This window comes from Talpa occidentalis, unplaced genomic scaffold (assembly GCF_014898055.3).
Source record: "Talpa occidentalis isolate TD23 unplaced genomic scaffold, MPIMG_talOcc4v2.1 talOcc4.4, whole genome shotgun sequence".
Lineage (NCBI taxonomy): Eukaryota > Metazoa > Chordata > Mammalia > Eulipotyphla > Talpidae > Talpa > Talpa occidentalis.
The window spans coordinates 57793146-57817175 of NW_023604295.1; the positions used below are offsets into that span (position 1 = coordinate 57793146).

The 24030-nt window shown below is 33.0% G+C and overlaps 1 protein-coding gene and 1 long non-coding RNA gene across 4 annotated transcripts in view; one reads left to right on the forward strand and one right to left on the reverse strand.

The window, feature by feature from the left end:
* The window catches only part of ALCAM (activated leukocyte cell adhesion molecule), a 196382-nt gene that overhangs the window by 69589 nt on the left and 102763 nt on the right, over nucleotides 1-24030 (reverse strand). The window lies entirely within an intron of this gene.
* Nucleotides 4298-24030, forward strand: part of LOC129146745 (uncharacterized) — a 28001-nt gene continuing 8268 nt past the window's right edge. The window contains exons 1-2 of the long non-coding RNA XR_008553889.1: nucleotides 4298-4333; nucleotides 4836-4935. This is a non-coding gene — a long non-coding RNA (uncharacterized LOC129146745). The remainder of the gene's footprint in view (nucleotides 4334-4835; nucleotides 4936-24030) is intronic.

The window sequence follows — 24030 nt, forward strand, 5'->3', positions numbered from 1 at the left end:
ATATAGAAAATAATGCAGGACACCAATTACTCTGACACATGGTAGGTGTTTCACAAATGACAGTTCAATTTTCCCTTATAAACAGTAAGAGCCAAGGAAATTCTATTTGGCAACATATGAATTCAGTGACTATATCTTCCAAATGAAAAATTGGGACAGAGTCTGCCAAGTATGACACATTTATGGTGACAGGAGGACAGAATATTTGAAACTGGAAATGTCACTGCAAAACCTCGATGGGTATTTATCATGCTATGAAGAATATAGATATCAGGAGAGCATCCAAACACATTTATTTTTAAAGGAATTTTATTTAACTGCCTTTGGTATTTTCACTTAAAGAAAACTGAGACTAAGTAAAGGACAACCCATATTCAGCAAATCATTTTCTCTAAATAGGATAAATGCATTATATGTTTCATGTTTTATAAGTTGTAGTGGTGATCAGTTCTGATACATTATACAAAAGTTCAAATATAAAGACATTTTTAAAAAGTTCCTTATCCAGAATGGGCTCAAGAGTGCTTCTTTTCTATTTAATATCTACAGAAAAATAGGGGTTTTTTAAATCTTCAATCTATTCTGTGACCTTTTAAAAGTCCTCCTCTCCTAGTGAGAAGATTCATTGTTATTTAAAGAAAATAAAAAGAAAACATTCATATGGTTTTCTAGATGGCAAGTTTGAATTTTTTGAACACTTTTCCTTAAAGAACATTATAAAATTTTCCTTTTTTTTTTCCTTTTTATTTATTCTTTATAAAATCAAATTTTATTGATTTGCCATGTTTATAAAACTACATAACTCAGGGACTACAACTTCATACCACAACATGGGCACATGCTTCATTCATCTGCCACCAAAGTGCCAGTGCCTTTCCCCATCACATGATTCCTTTATTAAACCTCCTCTCCTCTTGTAACCACCATATTTTTCACAGTTTAGAATTACTTTTGCTGTATTTTTCTCAAAAAACTTTTTTTCCATTTATCTGATTAAAGAACTGAGATTTTTTTTTCATAACTACTAAGAATAGTTAGAAAGAGGTAATAGAGTAAAAGAGAAAGTGTAAAAAGTCTATTCAGTTCATTTCATATTTGAGGGTTAATCTTCACTGTATTTCACAGCTTCTTCTTGCCTCTTCCTTATACTGTACACGTACACACACCCTCACACACACAGAGTCACAGTCACTTTTTTAAAATTGGAAAACCAGAATATTTAATCACACCAAGGAGAGTGAAAAGTAATCTCTTCAGAAAGAATTTCTTCTATTAATAATAAATTATCTTACAATTTTACTTACAGATAGTCTTATCTACCTTAGTCACTGTGTTTTGTTAATGTGCTTAACATCAAGAATGTCAAAAGACCTTGTAGAGTGGTGAACTAGAGGGAGCACACAGAGCCATGTCTGTACTGACTGGTATGCCAGTCTAACAAAACTGAAGACAATGAGGGAAGTAGAAAATACACATTTTTTCAGTAACTGAGTAGGGCAGCAAGTTTTTAAAAACACCTTTTTAGATTATAGTGCTTAAAGCATAAACTTTCCTTCTTCTTTCCATTCCATCTTATTCTATCTCCCTTTCTTTGCACACACAAAATAAGAAGCAAAGTTCTCTGTAAAAACCAAACAGAATTATGGAGGGAGAGGACATCAATCCATTTAAATGACATTAAGAAAATAATTAAAAATGTTATTTAATGAAGATACACTAGGAGTGGTACACTCATATACACTAAAACCACTGCCTATGAATCATTCACCTAATTTGCAAAACTAGATATATTTCTCTATTAGACAAACATTAACTAATATTAAGTAACTACAATGCTTTGTTACATTGTTGTATTGTGTAATATTTCACATATAAAGAATCTTTTCTGATCATATTTAGCTTTTTCATAGGCCTCAGTTTTTCCTAATAGGAAAAAAAGTTGGGTATTTTCCCAATCCACATATTTAAAAAGAGAGTTAAAGTGAAGGTATCAGCATTTCTGCTGATCACATAAGCTTATTATGAATGATAGTTTTAGGCTTTCAAAACAGCTAATGTTGAATGTTAAGAAAAAGCAAAGGAGAAATCAATTCTTATTTGTAAATATACACACTGTTTAACTTAAAACAATTGTGTAATTCTATGAATTACAAATTCCTTAACTTTTCCATTGCCTTATGTAGAACCATCAACCCATTCTCAGTTAATCATTTATTTCCAGTCAGATAATAAATGGCACTTTGATCTTGTTTGCTTACTTAAGACACAAACTGATTTTGAATGCTTGAGGTATAAATCATATTCTATTCTGCTTACATACTTTGAATACAACTTTAGATTCTTCATACAAAAATAAATTTTGATTCATTTTGCTTTATATTTTTTAAGAATTTTATGTCTCACACTTACATTGGCTAAGTTTGAGACTGCAAATTTTTGGAAACAGGACTCTCTTTTACAGACTCTCTTTCTGTATAGGCGTCTTCTTGCTTTTATTTTCCTCCCTTCATAGAATGAAATAAATTTCACACAATATTCATTCTCCCCTTCTTCACACCAAAATATTCTGCCTGAGAACTTAAAAGACATTTCTCCAAAGAGGACATGCAAATGGCCAACAGACATATGAAAAAAATGTTCAACATCACTTATAATCTGGGAAATGCAAATCAAAATCACACGTTGAGATACCACCTTATGGCAGTAAGAATGGCACATATCAAAAAAAACCCAGCAACAACAAATGTTAGCAAGGATGTGGTGAAAAAGGAACTCTCCTACATTGCTGGTGGGAGGACAAACTGGTCCAACCACTATGGAAAGCTGTCTGGAGGTTCCTCAGTCTACTAAAAATGGACGATCTGGCAATTCCACTACTAGGGATCTACCCAAAGGACATAAAAACATTGATTCAAAAGAACACCTGTACATCTATGTTCATTGCAGCACTATTTACAATAGGTAAAACCTGGAAACAATCAAATGCCCAAAAATAAATGAATGGATCAGGAAGATGTGGCATATATACACAATGGAATATTATTCAGCAATCAAAAAAGATAAACTCATGCCACTCTCAGCAACGTGGATGGAACTAGAAGGAATTATGCTCAGTGAAATAAGACAGAAGGATAAAGAAAAATATCAGATGGTTTCACTTATAGCAGAAATAAAGGGGAACCAAATAAGACATCAGTGTAAAAAAAAATAACAGTACAAAATATAACAAAGCAAAAACAGACAATTATAAATAAGAGACATACTGGAGGGGAGGAGGAGGGAGAGGGATCAGAGGGAGGAGCACAGGGGACTGAGGCGATGGTGTGCTGGTGCATTGGTGAAGGAAACTTTATAGGGACTACACCTGAGGGGGTGGGGGGAAGCAAATATTGTTTAAAAATGAACAATGATGTAAAAAAATTAATATTAAAAAAGTAAATGGGAAAAAAAAAACACAAAATATTCTGTCTGTACTATAGTTTGTATCAAAAAGGATCCTGCTCCCAAGATTCTGAGATATCACCATTCCCCTAAGTGGCTTGAAGGGCTTACAGAACCAAAGAAGAAACCAAAGAGCCTAAGTTACTGTGTGGGCCCTCCAGCTTTCTGATGTGAAATTTGGAATCAGGTGCAGTGCCAGAGAGACCATACAGCTCTCACCAGCTTATCACCTCAGATGTTATTCAGACATGAAAAAAAGTGGTGTGATGTTGGTGAAGAGGTTTGAAAATGTTCTAAGTTCCCAGGCAAATAATCTCTTTTTAACTATAATGAATTAAAGGGGGTGGGGGTGGGAGGAGGTGTAGGAAAGCTTTCAAAAGGAGTAAAGAAGCATAACATACCAGGAGAAAGAATGGCATCTGGGAGTGGGGAAACGATAAGAAATAAGAGAAGATAAATATTAATAGATGGTAATATCATAAGGTTAGAGAGAAAGCACTGTTGTTTGGCTAATTTGCTTTAATTTAAGAGAGATCAAACCTTTTTTCCTTCTACTTAGACAAAGGAGAGGCTGCTCAAGCCAAAAAAAAAAAAGAAGGTAAACAACAAACAAAAAGGATGGAAGGAAGGAACAAAGGAAGAAACTCCATCATCAAATAAAAGATCCTTTGCTACATTCTATTGCAGAATGTCAGACTAGTGATGTCATGCTTTATACTTCCCTTATAAAATACTAGCAAATCATTCTGATTACAATAGTAAGTTGATAACTTTAGAAAAGGCGTTAAAACTGATTTTACACAAAGGATATGATATTTTTTTTTTTCTAAAGTGTTCCAGATCCTCACAGAGAGATCATCATTGGCCCTTCTTTCCAGTATGCAATTAATTGGTAAGGAAAATTAGTTTCCTTCCACAGAGGAAACTCTTAAATGGTTTTGATATATGTGGGGATTTTAAACACATTGTGTTTATTTAGTCAATTAAAACAGTCATGGGATCAAATGCTGTCTACATTTATAAACTGTGAACTTGAGAAATTACTTACACTACTCCTAATCCAATTTCTTCATATACAATAAATACGCTTGTTCAAGTAGAAAGGTTAACAGCTTAAAAAAAAACCTACCTATTACATTTCTAATTTTTGATACCATTTTATCACAAACTATTATTCCATTTTCCTTTTAAAAGTTTCCATGTTTATGCAAAAAGCTATCCATCAAAATTGTTTAAAATATGCTGGATACAATTTAAAATGTCTCTTTGAATACTAAGGGAATAAGAGCGGCTAATATTAAAAAACAAATCTAACATAAACCAATAGTTGTATTTTGTTTAGATAAATAATTCATATAGAACAATCTAGATAAAACTATGTTTCTATTTTCTAGCATATTTAAATCAAAATTATGAGAAGACATTTGAGGACTATGAGCTCTAATTCTTCCAATAAACTTATGAACAATTCCACTTTTCAGTTGCCCCTTCCAGGTAAAATTTTCAAATTTCTATACATGTGATTCATAGCAGTATTAAACTTACTGAATAATGAGAAACATTGATAAGTTACATCAATATGTACAAAAATCATTCCTAATCATTTACTCCCCTTTACAAATCCTTTATTTTTTGTTTCCTTTATGAACCCATGGAAAGAAGTTACTTTAAGAACTGAATGACTGGTTTATTTGTTAAGTCTATTTATCAATGACAATAGCTATGGAAATATGCACAGATGATGGAATTTCTGCTTTACATGTAATTGATAAATGGCAAGTGTATTTTTCTATAATGCCCCAGCCATACTCAATATATCTTCTCATAGCAGTGCTGTACACACTAACACACAAATGTCTTGAGCATAAACACAAAGATATATGATGCTCAAAGTATGTATTACTCTATTACAAGATGATTTTTCTTTTGAGATTTCTTCCCTAATAACTTCTACTTAAATTACAGGTTAATATTAGGTAGAGACTTCAGATATTGGAAATTCATTTTTCATTTATGGGAATCCATCCAGGGTCAAAGATAATGGCTATTTAGAAGGGGTGGTGCCAAGAACATCCAAGGTCGATTGAATACAGATCAATTAATGGTGAAAGAAAGAATTCAATGAGTATTATTTTAAATTTAATTTTACATGGTGAGAACAGTCAGAAACCACAATCCAAAATCCTAAAATATATCCTTCTTTCTTCTTAACCTTTCCTCCCAAGCACACACACACACACACACACACACACACACACGTGTACACACACTAATAAAATTACATCTTAAAACAAAATATTCAAGAAATGAAGAATCACAGGACACACATATGTACATAAGAAAAAACAGTATTTTTAGTCCTATTTTCAAAGGTACTACATTTTAAGAGGAATTAGAATCACAGAGACAACCTTCATGATATCTTTATATGCCGATTTCTTTCCTTCAGTGTTAAAACAATTTTATCCAGCCTGGCACTTAACCTCACTCTTCTAGTACTAAAGCATCAACTGAATGTGAAAGAACTAGGATAGGAGGGGCTCAAACACTTGGTATTTAGAAAATGAGAGATAATAAATACTTGACTACAATACCTAAGATACTTGCAGACTAGAAACTCTTAATAAAAAAAAAAACATTTAGGAGAACGAAAGAAAAAAACAAACAAACAAAAAACATTTAGGAGAGAGCCCACTTGCAGCCTAATAAATAATATATTTTTGAGGCTCACTTTTCCAAACTAGTTACTTTGCTAGGGAACCAGAATACCTTACTGAATGGCAGAAGCAATAGTTCTACTTCTAAATTGCTATGGACACAATGATTAGATGTAAAAAATAATACATGTGAAAATCATTAAGTGGTGACCCAGCTCACTGAGTTCAAGTGATTTATGGAGAAATAAATACCCAGATAACTATTGTTTTTTACAGTGATAAGTCTCTTCTCTATGTCAATGAGTTTTCAGAGAATGTAGCTAATAGTCAGTACAATAAAATAGAATTATGCCTAAAAGCAGAATAAATGTATATAATTGCCCTGACACCTTTTTAAAAATATTTTTGCCTGGAAAATGAAATGTTTTGGACTAGAAAATTTTCAAGATAACTAAAAATTATATTACTAATACTTGTATAACATTTTGGGGGTCAATTTTTCTAAAATATACCCACTAATTTGATTTACCCACTAATTTGATAATATAGTGAGCATAATCTATCCTATTTTTGATAATATGAGGGTCATAACTATTGTCTCTGTGACTAAGAGAATGAATCCTCTGAAAGGTACCATGTTTGAGTATGCTGAACCATCAACTGAATACCTTGTAGATGGCTGTGTTTTTCTAGATTGTTCAACCTCCTATATCACTGTCAACAATGATGTGTGTCTAGTTTAATGATTTTCCCTTCTTCTTGTTACTTCTAAACTATCTTCCACTAAAAAGAACTAAATCATAAGAGGAAATCAGACAACTGAAATTTAAAACCCATCAGTCTTTTTCTTACACAAGAACCTCAATCAATAGGCACCAATATTTTTTTCACTACCTGGATTCTTCTCTCCTTTGCCTAAGGATAGATAACAGAGTTATTTCTAGATGAACACCATTGTCAAAATTGCCAATAATCTGATCTATAAATATGGTAAACATGATACAACACATAAACCATAGTATATATGGATTTCCCTTTGATACAGAACTTACTGACATCATTTCAGAGTTTATTATAAATAAGAAGCTCAGCACCACTCCCACTCCAACCCAATGACCTACTTAATCGGAATTTTGACAGTATTTACATATAATTTTTATGTACACTAAATTTGAGAACTGATTTAGAGCACAGTGTTCCCCATCAATGAGCTCTCCAATGATAGGCTTTCATTACTACCATCAGAGAAATTAGGATTTTCCTGTTCATGCACCTCAAATTTTCCCTTTATTACTTTTCACTTCACCTTCATGGAGTATCTTCATTCTATGATGTACCTTTAGCAAAAATTTACCTTCTTGAAAAATCTGAGTTAAATAAATTTGTTGCAGATAAATATATTATTCAACTCAACTTCAAGACATGTTAAGGATTTCTGAAGTACATACCATCATGTTCAATTTAATCCCCTCATTTTGCAGAAGAAAAACAAGTGAAGTAGAGGTGAAATGACTTGGTGTACCACATTAATCAAGCAGTAACATGCCTTATTCTCTCTGGACCACACATCCATATATTCATTTATGGCTCCTTCCATAGATTCATTTATGGTTCCCTCCCTCCCTTTATTTTTTTTAAAGATTTATTTATGTATTTATACAAGCACTGGGTACAGTCCGAAGTGCGGGAGGGTGAGAGAGTTCACCAGAGCCAGAGCGGGAAACAGAACAGACTGACTAAATACACTGCTGAGGGGAGCAGCGAGTGCGGCAGGAGAGGTCTTTTGTGCCATGTGGGACCCTCACCAGTGGCCGCCAGGGATCAAACAGGGCACTGCAGAGGCCTCGGGAGGCTTTGCAGCCCAGCCCTCAACTGCTGCACCACCAGTCCCTCCTTCCCTTTCTTCATACTTTATTTACTGTTAAAATCCATACACTTACTCTTTTCCATATATCAATGTAAAAGCTGCTTAATGGATTTATTCTCTCTTTGATTTCTCTTTACATATCTTTAGCAAGTCTTGTAGTAGGAGTCCCAGTTGTGCCTCACACTTAATTCCATCTTTTCTACTTGTCCGATGTCTAAATGAAAGCTTAATTCATTTTCCTATGGAGTTCTCCTGTTCACCAATTCTGCCTGAATTGATCTTTACATTCAGGTTGGTGGTACTTCATGCAAGTCCACTGAATTTTGTTGACTCAATTTAGGAACTCTTTTTTTTTTTTTATTGTGGTAACACTGGTTTATATCACTTTCGTTTTATAAGTGTAGGATCCCCCCTTCAGGTGTTGGTGCCATAGTGCACCCCCTGCCAAAGCACTCATAGTCCACCACCATAGTCTACTATGGTCCCTCCCCACTTTTTGCTCTTCTCCCTCCTGCTCCCCATCTGGTTGCCTCCATTCATTTTCAAGGGTTAGTATTTTAGTTTGACTTTATCTGACTCTGTTTGATTTCTCTATATATTCCACATATAGGTGACACAATCTGGTATTTGTTTTTCTTCTTTTGTCTTAGCATAATCCCTTCTAGCTCCATCCATGTTGGCACAAATGGCAAAAATTTAGTAATATTCCATTGTGTATACATACCATAAGATTCTGGTCTCGCTTTCTACTTGTGAATTTTTATAGTCTCATCTCTAGGGTTAAGATTAAAAACTTCACCTACCTCTCTAAACTCATACTTAACTGTTAAAACTAAGTGCTAATATTAGTTGTGGCTAAGTCATGATTATAGGAAATCATAAATTCTCCTGAAACAAACAAACAAACAAACAAAAAATAGCTTTTCTGTATCCAGTCCCCATGTGTTGATATTCACCATAGCTCTTGGATCATTTCTCCTTGTGTTGTTTTATGTTTTCCTACTGAGTAGTTAGTAGGAGAATGGGATGGGGATACTTTAATCCTTCCTTACAGTTTATGACATAATCCAGGAAAAAGGTTACAAGCGCTGACCCAACAAATTAGATTTTAGTTTAGGTCTTATGTTACACGTACACTCCATGAGATAGATGTTCGGCTCAGCTACCTAAAGGCAGAGATTAAAAAGGATTAAGGTTAAACCCTAAGTAGTAACAATATTAATTTACCTGGGCTCTACCTTAGGTATAACTCTGTAAGGATCTGGGAGACAGATGCCAATGACAATCTGGGACCAGAAAAATAGAATGGGCTGTGTTTTTTGAAAATGTGTATGCGTGCCAGAGAATTTCACATGGTTAGATTTTTTTTTTTTTCAAAATACTTATCACACTGACAAAATTTATGGCTTTTGCATCTTAGCTGGTTTTGCCAAATGGAAACTTCCTTTTTATAGGGCTTATAGATAAAATTCTTGCAAAACTAAGCAAAAATTCCCTTCCTTCACTGGTAACCTATTTTAAATCTTAGCCTAGCACAGCAACTAACTAACTATATAAATAATAAATGTCTTGTGCTCTGCTCAGAAAGATAGCACAAGAATAATTCACTGTTAAAAATAACCTAATTTTTAATGCAAGTGTTTATTTTCAAAATATAATTCATCCATTTTAAAGTTAGACCTTATGTTCACCAATTTGAAAATTAATGTTGAAAGATAAATGGAAGCTATTTCCTGAAGTAAATTTTCCATCAACATCTTTAAGAACGCCTTTGGATTGGTTAACTGTCAGAAGCTGACCTTCCTAAAAATGCCCCATATCTAGTGAATTAATTTAACTGTGTATATTCATCCTGTTCTGTCATGAATTACATAGTATAAAACCAATGAAATTATAATAGATTCTTGCTAGCTAACATGCATAAGATGCGAACTCAAAATAATGTAAGAACACAGTCTCCACTTATTAAAAAAACAAATGTTCATTTACCTCCCTCTAATATGGACTTAGCAAAAAAAAAATGATGTCCTTCTACACTCTTCCCCTAAATGATGAATTATTGGGTAACAGTTAAGTACAATACAAAGGCACACTAAAGTTTGTTGAATGGCCATTTTGGTATTAAAAGAGAAAAATAAGAAAAACATATCAGGCTTTTGAACTATTATAATAGTCTTATTCAGAGAATAACAATTTATGTGAAAATTTAGTAAGTGCTATAACATCTCATATAGCTGAGTATAGTAAGTATCCACTATGCATGAAAGCTTTTTAGAAACTCAAGCTGAGCTTTAGAAGTATCTATCACAATATTAAGATCTTCATTCAATAAATTGAACTTGTGTCTCTCCCAGTAGGACTATCGTTGTAATGACACTGCCCAGCAGGATGCTATTTTATGAAGCATAGGAGGATCAATGCTTTCATCTAAAAACATTAACTTTAGAAGGGATGGATGTTGCTACAAAGAGATTAACTCTTTTAATGCTTTAGATAAAAGTTATTGAAACAACTGTTTAATCCAAAAAGTTTTGTTGCCTATAACTTTCTAACAAGAAATATGATCTTGCTATTTTTTTTGGCAGTTAGTAAACCATCAAGAGGAGCAAGTCCTTGCTTAACTCAGATTTAAAAATTATTCTTTTTGGTTAATTGATATAGTTTATGTTAATTTGTATTGCAGAGTCAAAGCTTAAATTTGCGTGCCATTATTTTGATTCATATATAAACATGTTTTTTTCCTTAGATGCATTTAAAGCTATTCATTTTTATCATTATAGTACTCAATGATAAATCAAATACTAGATACAAAAATGTGAAATAAACTAGACATAAGACCTGAAATCATAAAATATATAGAAGGAAATACAGGCAAAACACTACATGACATATACCTCAGTAACATCTTTGAAGACACATCACACAAAAGCAGTGATAGTGAAGGCAAAGATAAACAGCTGGGACTACATTAAATTAAAGAGCTTCTGTACAGCAAAAGAGACAGTAACCAAAACAAAGAGACACCCCACCAACTGGGAGAAAATTTTTGCACACAACACAAAAATCTACAAAGAGCTGATGAGACTCAACAAAAACAATCCATTCAAAAAATGGGCAGGAGAACTAAAAAGAAACTTCTCCAAAGAGGAAATACAAATGGCCAACAGGCATATGAAAAAATGTTCAACATCCCTTGTAATCAGGGAAATGCAAATCAAAACTACCATGAGATACCATCTTACACCAGTGAGAATGGCACATATTAAAAAAAACTAGCAACGACAAATGTTGGCGAGGATGTGGAGAAAATGGAACTCTCCTGCAGTGCTGGTGGGAGTGCAAACTGGTCCAACCACTATGGAAAGCTGTGTGGAGATTCCTCACCTGCTAAAGATGGAGCTTCCATATGATCCAGCAATCCCACTCCTAGGTATTTACCCAAAAGACACAGAAACATTAATTCTGAAGGACACCTGCACCCCTATGTTTATAGCAGCACTATTTACAATAGCCAAGCTATGGGAACAACCCAAATAACCAAAAATAGATGACTGGACCAAGAAGATGTAGTATATATACACAATGGAATATTACTCAGCAATCAAAAAAGATAAACTCATGCAATCTGCAGCAACATGGATGGAGCTGGAAGGGATCAAGCTCACAGAAAGAAGAAGAAAAATACCAGATGGTCTCACTCATAACAGGAATCTAGAAAACCTAAATAAGGGACCAGGAAAAAGACTAATTATAATAAAGTAAAAATCAAAATCAACAAGCAGCTATAAACCAGACATACTATGGGAGGGAGGGGAGGAGGGAGTAGGATCAAAACAAGGGGGGGTGGGAATTGTATGGGGACTATAATCAAGATGAAAATGCATACATTGTGCACAAATGAAAAATGATGTAAAAATATATAAAATTTAAAAATAATAATAAAAATTTTAAAAGTGGAAATAGTCTTTTTTGAGGTAAAAATAATTGAAGTTGGCAATTTCATATCATTCAACCTAAAACTAAGATTGGTAGATATATAATTTTATTATATATTCACTTATATATATATTCATTAATATCATGATCATCATTCAATATCCCAGATGAATGGTCTGCACTATATATTCACTGAATGAGTGGCAGACAGTTGGAATAACTAATCCAATATTCTTTTAGACCTACTGCTCAACTCTAACTTTTTGGGTTTAACTGTGTTGATTTAGTGTGTCTTGCATTTTAGGAAACAGCAGAAAGGGGATTTCTTCTGCATTTTTGTTTTGTTACATGCAATGTAACAAAAAGGTCTTACCCTGGATGTTACACTTACACACACACACACACACACACACACACACACACACACACACACGAGTCTGGAGTCTCAAAAATAAAGTAGATTATCTACTAAGGTTCCTAATTGCAAGATTTTTTTCAAATATGTATCAATTGAGTACTCAAGGCAACACACAAGGGCATTTTTGACCAGAAGCACTTTGTGTGAGCACTGATGCCAGCAATTTGAACACACTATCCACAGGCTTCTTTTTAGGATGCATTAGAGTTGCAAGATTTGATTTTGCCAGAATGACTGCTTTTATTTTTATTTTCATATGTAAGGTGGAGTTTATTTTCATAACTCAATATTTGATAGTTAAACATTGAACAATGAATAAAAAGATATTATATTTTAATTCTTGAGCAAATATTTGTAGGCCACTCAGTGAATATGGAGAATATTTTTGAGATTTCTACTTTTTCAAATAAATCCTTCATGTTTTTAATTTTGTTTATGGGCTTAGAGAAAAGTATTTGCTTTCCTAAGGTATAAGCATGTACTGCTTCACTAGCTTCCCAATTGTTTCCCTGGCTGAGCAAAGCTCTCATTTTGGTGGCACATATCCACGACAGCTGTTTATTCCACATGTTTCTGTTGAAAGCATATTAACCTGAGCACCTGGGGATAATTATCATCATGTACAAATGCCTTTGGATGTTAATGATTACTCTTCTCCTCTCTCTCGATTATTTTGACCCTGGTATTACTATGTAGTAATATATTTATGTTTTCATTTTACTGATAACAGCTTGAAAGTCACAGAAATTTATTTTGGTTAAGAAAACTTGATTTTGGGTAAATATTTTTCAGTTAATTGTATATAACCCAATAAATAGATCTTTGTTTTCTCCCATAGAACTATATTAATACTTACTATTAATAATTGCATGATTCACTGACCTTTGTTCATCTTGAATCATTCAGATTTAACTTTTTTCCCTTGAGATCAAGATGTGGCAATTATGTCATCTGGAGTAGGCTTATGAAAGAAAATATAACCAAAATCTTTACAGATAATCTTCATTTAGTTTTCTAGTTGTTACATAAAGTAACTCCTGCAGTGGGGCGAAAACATCAATGGTTTCTCTCTAACTTTCCTATACTTAAAATTTCAACATTTTCTTACATGGCTGATTTTCAGATCTATAATATGAATGTGACATATGATGGCTACATTTGTCTACTATTATTTCTCAGGAAATTGTTTCTCACTAAAAACATTTTCCTGCTTATATCTAATACTGTAAGTAAAATAATAGTGTCAGGAGGAATATTTTATTGAATCTCTAAATTTTAAAGTAAAAAATGACAAAGACACTGGACTTATTTGAAAACATATTGCTTGTTAAAAACTACTTGCAACTAAATTGGGTTCTGTGAAACTCCAGACACACTAAGCTCTGACATTCAAAATACAGCATCCTATAAAAGTGATAAAATTATAATTACTATATGTAGTTCATTTCACCCTATTTTGCCCCAGTGTAATTTTGGATTATGTGTTCAATATTACACATTACTTACTAGATCTATCTGGTATCTTGTTCTCCTGCTACTCTTTTATCCTCTTGGAGTGACCCTTCTCTTTCCTTGTTTGCCTGGCTTTTTAGGTGATAACAACTGTATGCAGATGTGGGGATCTCTCTGTACAATGGCCTTGCCTATGCTCCTGTTACTCAGACTCAAAACTGCAATTGCTCACAAATCCTCTTTACTGAATGTTTCACAGACATCTTAAACTCAAGATAGCTCAAACTGAACCAAATATCTTATTTTCCATACTCTATCATGTGTAGATTTCTTTGCTTATATTTCCTACTTAGTTACTAATTCAACAATCTATATAGGGAAACAAACTGGACAATTGAGAGTTACTCTAGATTTCTCTACCCTCTCAGTTACCCACATCTAATAAATCACAAAACACCCCTAACATCTTACATTGGTATCTGTCATCTCTTTCCCCCTCTCTTTCTCCATCTTACCACAGCACTTTGTAATATCAAATACAGAGCAAGTACTCCATACATATTTACTGATGAATGAGTAGAACAAGAATGAGCAAATTCATGATGACTACAACAGTTTCTGGACTTCATTTAGTTCATGTCTAACAAATGGATAGAGACAAATAAATAGGTGTAATGCATGCTCTATTATGGGAGAGGTCATATATGGGAGGTACTTTATCTGAGCCGGGACTCAAGAAAGTCACTCTGAAGAATGAAATCTAGCAAAGAAATAAATTTATTTAGTCACTTACAATCTACTTAGCTTCTACTAATCTCTTTAGATTGAGTAGCAGGGGAAAAATGCATGGAGACAAAAGAAAATTCAGGGTTTCCACAAGATCAGGTTGCTTTTTCTGCACCCCAGGTAGTCATGGCTGCTTAGATGTCCTTGTGTAAAATTTTTCCTAAAGGACTTCAGATCTCTGTCTTACAAAATTAATGACTCACAAAGAAAGACTTGGATACAACTTTTAGTTATAAATCATGAAACATGAGGCTTTGATTAACAGAATACATTATCTATAAACTTTTATATCAATTCAAATTAATCTTATAGTATAAAATAAAGGCTGTACAAACTTACTTTTAAAACAATAGAGCTATAGTAAAAGATTTACTCACAGTAAATCTATGAGGTACACTCTGATTTTGGGCTGATTTCAGTAATAATTCTTGGCTCTTTTTAAAAATTTGTTTCCATTAAACTTTATTTCCAGGGTTAATTAGTCTAAAGTTATGAAGCCTATTAAATAATAACCTTGTTTACTCACTAATTACCAGATATGATTCAGTAAACAGTGAAGAAGCAAATAGATTTAAATCTCATTTTGAAGTTAAACATACAAATTATCTTTAATGAGTTGGTCAAAAAGAGCTCAAATTACCTTTATAATTTCATAAAGACTAAGAAATTTCTAAACAACAAAGGGAAAACATAACTTTATTTTTTCCCATCATGATAACTACTCATCCTTAAATTTTTGTTACTCTAAGTCTTTATTCATTTTGCACTGAATTGAATGAGTGAGTGAAATTTGTGGGTAAATTCAATGAACAAAAATACTCCACTCTTTGGTCATCGTTCGTAAAGGCTACATTTAAAATCTATATATTGTCTGCATTACTTGTAGATCTAATCTTGGAAAAGATAAAAAGTAACTACTAATTCAAATTATATAACATCGTTATCATCATTTTGCTTTTTTTAAAAGCAAACATTTTTTAACCTGATGACCTCTATAACTTGTACTATTGATGTTCCATCTTTTATAAAGGTAGGGAAAGCCAGCACTTCCACCAGTGAAAACTGAAATTCCAGTTGTTTTCCAGTATGGGTTGGTGAAAGACATTAAATTATTGATCATCCACATCTGCCCTGATACCCCTTTGCAATAATTTAGTAACATTGAAAAGGTTATTATGGGCTATAGTTATTTGTTTGGGAAAACAAAGTATTTTAATATGTTTTATATAAATGCTAAGTCTGATAGCATTTTTTTTTATTAGCTCCACTGAACAACTTGAGCTCACCAATTTTCTCTTAGCTTTCTCGCTAAAAATATTTATTCCACTATCATATCTGCTGATGGTTCCTATTCTTGTAAACAGTGTTAGAAAAAAAAAATCCAAAACTTTTTATGTCCCCAGGTTGTGCTACTCTTGGCCTCTCTGGGGGTCACCAGATAGGGCAATGAGAGGAGTTATGCACTGTCAGAGCCTGAACAAAATCTCATCAATCAGACAACAGGATTTCACTCTCTGGTGCCTTCATTCCAGAGTGGAAACAAAGGAAAGAATCCCCAAACAAGCAATCTTGTTGAATTACTGTGTAAAAATCAGGGGAACAAACAACAGTGCTTGTATCCCTAGTAAGCACTTTCCAACATGAATAAATTGTCCTCAGAAAAGATATTTTATGTAAAATTTTATTTCATAAACACAAGAGGTTCAAAGTAATAGCACATAAAACTTTAAAAAATCTAAAGTCAAGCTTTATTCTATATATGAAGAAGTAAAAAGTTCTCACCCTGACAAGATCTTTTTCTGCTATGTGTTAGCCTCGTATGCCCTTCAACAATCCTAGATGAACACCATGCTGAAGCCAAGCTTTGCAGGGATTTGGATCTGAGCTCTGTGCTATCCTGTTAAGTCAATGGCACAGAATTGTGCTCCCCTCTCAAAGCACCTCTTGGGAACTATTTTAAAGATGTTATAGCTGCATACCACCACCCTCCCACCACTACCACACACACCAGCAACAAGAGTTTTATAAAACAGACTAGACCAGAAATTTGAGGCCAGTGAATGAGTACACTTTTGAATTATTCTTACTTCCAGGCATCTTTTCCCCCCAGACATCTTTTATGTTAAATGTATGCATTTATATTGTTAGGATGGGTAGTAAGAAAAGTAGGCATATTGTGAATAAAGGATGACCTTCTGTGTCAGATTGTACCTGGTATGGGGTAGGAGAATACTGGCCACAACTGAGTGAAATCTCCATGGTATAAGATCTGGTTCAAAGCATTACAGATCTTGATATTAGGTGTGATAGAATTTCAGGGGACAGATACATGTCATCTAACTACACAAGTAATGGCCATTCAATCCAAATATAAAGAAACAGAGTTTCAAAATAATGTGGGAAAAGTACTATTTCATGCTAAAATAAACGTTAGGATTGTTGAGCACTGGTGGTAAGCAAGTGTTAAAGTATACATTTATAGAGGTTTGAACCTGTAAGTCCCAGAGTAGATGCAAAGATATAAACCCACATTATGTCAACAAACATAATTTGGGGAAAAAAAGAAACTTTCAATGGTTATTTTAACATCAGATTAAATAAGTCCAAAGAAAGAATATCATTAAGTATAAAAGAGGTGTTTGATAATTATAGAAGAATGAATAAGAAAACATAGTAATCATAAGTATGTATGAACCAAATAACCTAACTTCAAAGTATATGAAACAGAAATGCACAGACTGAATTAAAGAGGGAAACAAATAATCCTACAGTCACAGTTGGAGATTTTAACATCCTATCAATGACTGATAGAACCAGACACACACAAAAAAAATTAGTAAAGATGTAGATAATCTAAACAACATCAACCGCCTTGACCTAATTGATATGTACCCAGCAAGTGCAAAATAAACAATCTTCCCAAGTACATAGAACATATTCAGCAAACAGACATGTATGTTGATGCATAAAACAAATCTCAAATGTGAAAGAAATAAGATCATAATGGTGAGTTATCTGATCACAATGGAATTGAATTAGAAAAATAGGGCCTCCCTGGTGGCGCAGTGGTTAAGGGCTGGGCTGCGAAGCTGCGAAGCTGCCCACAGCCTCTGCAGCGCCGGTTGGATCCCTGGCCGCCAGGCGAGGGTCCCACATGACGCGCAGACCTCTCCTGCCACCTGCTGCTCCCCTCAGCAGTGTATTTCGTCAGTCTGCCTGTTCTGCTCTCCACCCTGGCTCTGGTGAATTCTCTCATCCTCCCCTGCTTCTGACTGTACCTAGTGTTTGTATAAATATATAAATAAATCTTTTAAAAAAATAAAATAATAATAAATTAGAAAAATATTAGTTACTTAAAATGCTTAGCTTAATTATTTATAATATATAATTATGAAGAAAATAACCTCATGTAATAACATGATGTTATATTCTGGTATATTAAAGTATTCACAGAGTTTAAGTACTGAAAAAATTTCAGGGTTTAAAAAAAGCCTGGAGGTTTATTTCTAAGTTACTTTAAAATATTTAGATATATGTCATCAATGAACTAGTAAAAATTTTTTCAGAGGTGATTTTAAGACCTTAAAAAAAAAGAATATGAAAAAAAAGAGAAAAGGATACAAATGCAAATAATTATGAAGTTTAGTATCCATTTTCCCTACACTTACAAAAGCACTTTAATACTGTAAAACTCATTAATCTGTCTTTGCTACTCAGTATTTTAAATTGATTGTACCTATTTGTAAATCTAATTGTCAATCTTGAAAAGAAACCTATGTTAAATATGTATAATAATTTGTTCAATAAAAAGACAAAGCTTTTGTAAAATATTGATTCCACAATTTAAGTAAATGAACAATTTCCAACATGATCAACAACAGTTTCAGTTCAATTCTCGAAGTGTGAAAAGCAAAAAGTGTTAAAAAATTAAGTTAAAGCTCAAACATTTATTTTTTTACTAATATTGTCAAACATTAATTTTTGTATTCTGTTAATTTATTGAATCATTTGTCATTTTAAATCTAACTAGAGAAGAAAACATTATAAAATTGCTAATTTAATAATTATTAAAAAAAAAACCTTTATGTACATGTGAGTCATTATGCCAAGAGTGAGGGATATAAACATGCTTTCTTTTCTAGTAAAATTTATATTCTAGTGAAAAGGCAAGAAAGCAGTAAGAATGCAAAATTAGTAATTAATTATAACAGTCCTATAAAAGTAAATGTTGTTATGAAAACGTAGTAGAGATTTTCAAATGACAGAAAATGAACCTGAGCTTTGACGAATAAATAAAAGTTAACTCATCAATAGAGTTTTAGGTACAGGGAAGACTTAGTAAGGGTGTGAATCAGAAAGAGTAAAGTATGTTTGAAGGACTGGAGGAAATGGCCGTAAAATGGAGTATTTAGAGAAAAGGAGTAGAGTCTCCATATAAGGAAGACAGGGTTAGTCCAGATTGGCAGACAAAGTAAAGGACTTTTCCTCCCCAACCCAGGTGCAATGACAGCTATTTGAAGCCATCTGTCTCAGACATGGAATTTAAAACAAAAAGAACGGCAGATATTCTGGATTTGGAGAGTAAAAGAAAGAACTGTGTAAACAATGATTCCCAGGTTTCTAGTAAGCAACTAAATGGACGGTGATGTCACTTGCTGAGAAAGAAAACGAAAACAAATCTGTGGAAAAATTACAGAATGTTTATTGAGACTTCCTGAATTTGAGTGAAGAAGTTGTGAGATATGTAGAGGAAGAATTTAGTTAGGCATATAGCTCAATATAGAGCCGGCATCAGAGAAATGTTTTGGTTTTAAGGTACACATTGAGGACCAATAACACACAATGCAATGGAGCCATGGCTGAATGACAACATCCAGAGAAAGAAGAGAACTGGTATAAACCTTCCACCTGAGGCTCAGGAGACTCCAGCATTTGAAGAATTAGAAAGATGAGCATGAGAAAGCACAGGAAATCCAGGGGTGAGGACAGTAGCCAATATTATGCAGAGTGGTGGAGGGCCAGAAAATAAAGTCTCAATAAAAGGAACAATTAGCTTGTAATATACCAGAGAAATCACAGAAAATGAAGATTCAAAAATCTTACTGCATTAGTAATACAGATCACTTTCAATCTTACAAGGAGTCATTTTCAGTAGAGGGTTGACGTTTGAAGGAAAATTAGACCCTGAAGAGAAAGACAAGTCATAGAAAAATGAGGAAATTGAAACAGCTTTTCTAGAGAGCTGTTTACTTCATGAAGTTTGGCTGTAACATAGGAAGAAGGAGAAAGTAGGTGGCAGTTAAAAGAGTGGAGGAAAGTAAGGTTAGGGAAATACAATTTTTAAGATGGGAGAATTCTGAGCATAGTGATGATGGCAAGGATCCAGTTCAGAGAGGGAAAGAGTATAGAGACATAAGGGACTGTAAATTTCCTGAGACAGTGAAAGAAGCTAGGACAGATAAGTTATTTAAGTTTTAAGAGGTAGTCCAGTAATCAAAGACAACATTTTAGAAGAGGTTTTCTCTTAGATTTATTCAAATAATCTGATATTTTGCTGAGCATGAAATTTATAAGGTAGTTATTTTTGATGTTGAAAAGCTTGACTGTCAAATTCTCTCTGTGTGTGATTAAGTCTTCTGTATTAAAAGTTATGTCCCAGTTAATGAAAAGTTATAGATATATTTTATCTACTCAGCAAAGACTATTTTAAAGGGAAATGTTAACATAACCAGCAAATTGGTTTCAAGCAAGTACACAGGTGAAACAGATGAACAGAACACATATTACAATTTAGTGTTTTATTTCATAGGTTTACCTGAGAGATTTCTCCTCAGAGAAATGGAATATATTTTAAATTTTGCTGGCATGCACCCAACATCACAAGAAAGATATTACTAGAGCTATCAGTACTATTTTAAAATGTATGCATCGAAGAAGCTTTCAACTTAAAGCCTTCTGCATTAATAGACTTTGCTTGATGATTTAAATTCAAAATTCAGACTTCAAAACAAACCCTCTTAGCCTACTGACAATGTAAGCAAATGTCCTCAGGAGAAAAGTAGATTAGAAAGTGCCTTGCTGAGTTTTTAGCCTCAACAGCAGACTAGGTAGGTGATTCTGGTTGTATTTACAAGAACATGGCAGAACTGTTCTAACAGTATGATTATATGAAACACCAGCCACAGTTCATCCACACAATTATTAGAGTATCAGATATTATTCACTCTAATCAAGCTGCTATTAGGGTGGACTTCACTTAGCCAGTTAAATCAATGGATTAGCCAGGATCTGTAAAGCATAATTTTATTTTACTTTTTTTACATTGAAAAATATTTTGTTTTATTTTTTGAAGTGTTTTATTTTTTATTTTATTTTTAATTAATATTTTATTTTATATGCTACACTGTGCAAAAATGAAAAATGATAAAGCATAATTTTAAATGATAGTATATTTACTGTCACCCTTACTCTTCCTTATTAAGGGAGGAGGTAGATATCACTTACTCCCCAACAGTTTTTACTGACTTTTGAATGTAAAGTAGCTATAAAGTTTCTTTTCTTCCCTTTTTTAAATAAGAAAAGGCTTAAATATGAATATTTTCACTTGCCATTGAATGTAGAGTTACTTAGCAAATTAGATGAATTATGAATGAAGTTACATATAGTTCCTGTAAATTTGTATTAACTTCATGTTCTGGGAAGATGAAACAGAGTCCTTCACAGGACAAGAGGAAATACAGTCCCATAAAATTGTCCACATAATACCTAAAAATTGCAGTATGGAACAAGCTAGAGCACATACATAAACACATGAGCTATTTTTGTGAACACCAGAGAGGAGTTGACATGCAGATTGCATACCAACAGTTCTATTCAGTGTCTAATTACATCTTTAATTCAAAATTATGGGAGGGCAAGTAACAACAGCATCAAAATTCTTGTAACAAAGTCTACATAATCTATTTGATGTTGTTGGAAAAACAACATATGTTTCAGGTAATTGCTAAAACCTCAAAGGATATTCTCCCAATTACTGAGAGTGAAACCAAATGCTACAAAACCTAACAACTACCTGTGGTACTGTTAGCGCTGCTGGTACATATCCACAGCAATGGCATTGGTAGTCAACAGTCATTGACCCTTAAAAGCATGGTTCAAATCATGAGTGCTTATTTTTGAATAACTGGGTATATCAGACATTTGACGGGTTCGGTGGGGTTACATGGTGCCATGGAACTCTGTGAATGGAGTTTAGACATTTCATAATGTGCTTTGGAAACAAAACACTAGTTTTTGGGGAAATAACTTAGTAGGGCCAAATTGAAAGATTCCAAAGTGTTCATCTGAGATGTGTGGTGATGTACTTTACATTAAACTAGTCATAATAGTCTCAATTTTTTTTCAAGCTCTGCTTACCAATTTGTGTGTAAGCCTCGAGAAGACAGATAGCTGTACTGATAGACACTTGGGATTTGCTAGGTAAGAAAAATAGAGGATGAAAGGGACAAGATATTTATATTTTTTTAAAGATCCAATTACAACATAAGACCAAAGGCAAGAATTATTTGGCTTCAAAATAGTGCTTATTTTTTAATGATTATTATAAAAGTTGGTGCTTTAAATTTCAGCTGACCAATTTCAGTGCCAATTTTTAAGTTATCTTACCACAACAGTTTTCTTCCCATAAGATAACTACTCTAAAATTAAGTGGGCTTTATATAAAAGTTCTCCACACCACAAAATTTGCCTTGCTAAAATTAACTCCTTATATTTAGATCCATTTTCCAGTTGATGACCTTTTCATAGGATAATAATCAGGTTTTATATAGTCAAGATGTTCTAAAAAATGTTATTTTTCATAAATTTCCTTTTTGAATGATTTTTTTTCTTTTGTAACAGGTTGGTCAGATTGGATTTAAATTCTTGCTTCCAAAAGACAATGATTTAATTATTGAACAACAGAGAAATTTATTCCCCACATTATGACATTTGATCTATCCCATATTAATAAAAATCTTATAAGTGATATTTAAATTAAATAAATATAAACCAACAAATTGACCTAAATGTACAAAAAATAAACAGCTTTTATTTTTCTTTCCCCTTCTCATTCTTTCTAGGGAGTTAAAGTTGTGAGGAGAGACAGGAAATTAGGATAATAGTAAATGCAATGTTTCACAAAATATTTTGGAAATTTAAAATATTCTTTGTATACTAATAGTGAAATGCTCAGAAAATGGGATATTCTGAATATATTTTCTCATAAACTTGAAATAGGTAGCAAGGAAAAATATTTTTTGAAAATATCAATCCTTAAAAAACTTTTAAAAATGATTTAATCCCCTTCTTGGCTTACTAAGTATACTCTGTGGAGGAGAATGAACATATTTGATAAGTTGAATCATGTGACTCAGAATTATCATTATGAATAACAATTCACATTGTACATTTCTGGGATAGTGGAGGAGTTTCAACATTTTATAAATAATCTTCAAGAAGTGACATAGAAGGTTCTTTTTTTCTTACTTTTTGCTTTCTTTCAAATCCATTATAAAACTCTCATAAATGGATAGCTATAGTTAATGCTATTTATGATAACCTAAACTTTTATATGTATAATTTCTAACTCTCAAAATATGATTTATTTTAATCATATTTTAACATCTAAGTGCTTGCTTCCTAACTTCCATCATCATGGATGCCTTTTCTATTTATTAACCCATTTTTTTGTCACTAGTACATTATTTACTTTGACATAGAAGAACCCAGAATAGGGGTTCTTTTTTTACTTTGGTATAAAAGAATCTTGAATAGGGGTTCTTTTGAGTTATAAATTAACCATGTAAGTTATTTATTATGCTAGTGAAGACATAAAGAGCTTTTAGAGTAAGAGAGATTACACAACTCCATAAACTGGAGTGCAAGGAAGATGGAATGTTTCTCTAAAAAAGAGGATAGGAAAATTGCATAGTAATCCAGGTTTTTCTTAGAATAATTTAGCTTATCTTCTTATTAAACAGTATTATGAACCTACTATGTACAAAGTACCCTTGAACTTTATACTTAGATATAAGACTTTAGACAACAGTTGAAAATGCATGACTTTCTCCTAGGTAAAAATTGTAGGCAGAAATTAAACCTATCATTCACTGAGAACTTACCGAGTGCCAGTCACATTACAGCACATTACAACATAAACATATCACACCTTACACGTTAGTAATGCTGTTATTAATATTCATAGCGTCAAAAGGGTAAGAATTATTATTTCTGTATTTATAGATGTAAAAACTGAGGCCCAATGAAGTTAAGTAAGCCATACACACACACACACACACACACACACACACACACACACACACACGCCTATTAAATCAGGTAATTTAACCAAATTTACCCAGTGCCATTCTAATTTTCTAAGTGCAACTGCTTACTCATCTCTATTTCTGCTTGTTTTTGGTCTCTCATCAGTG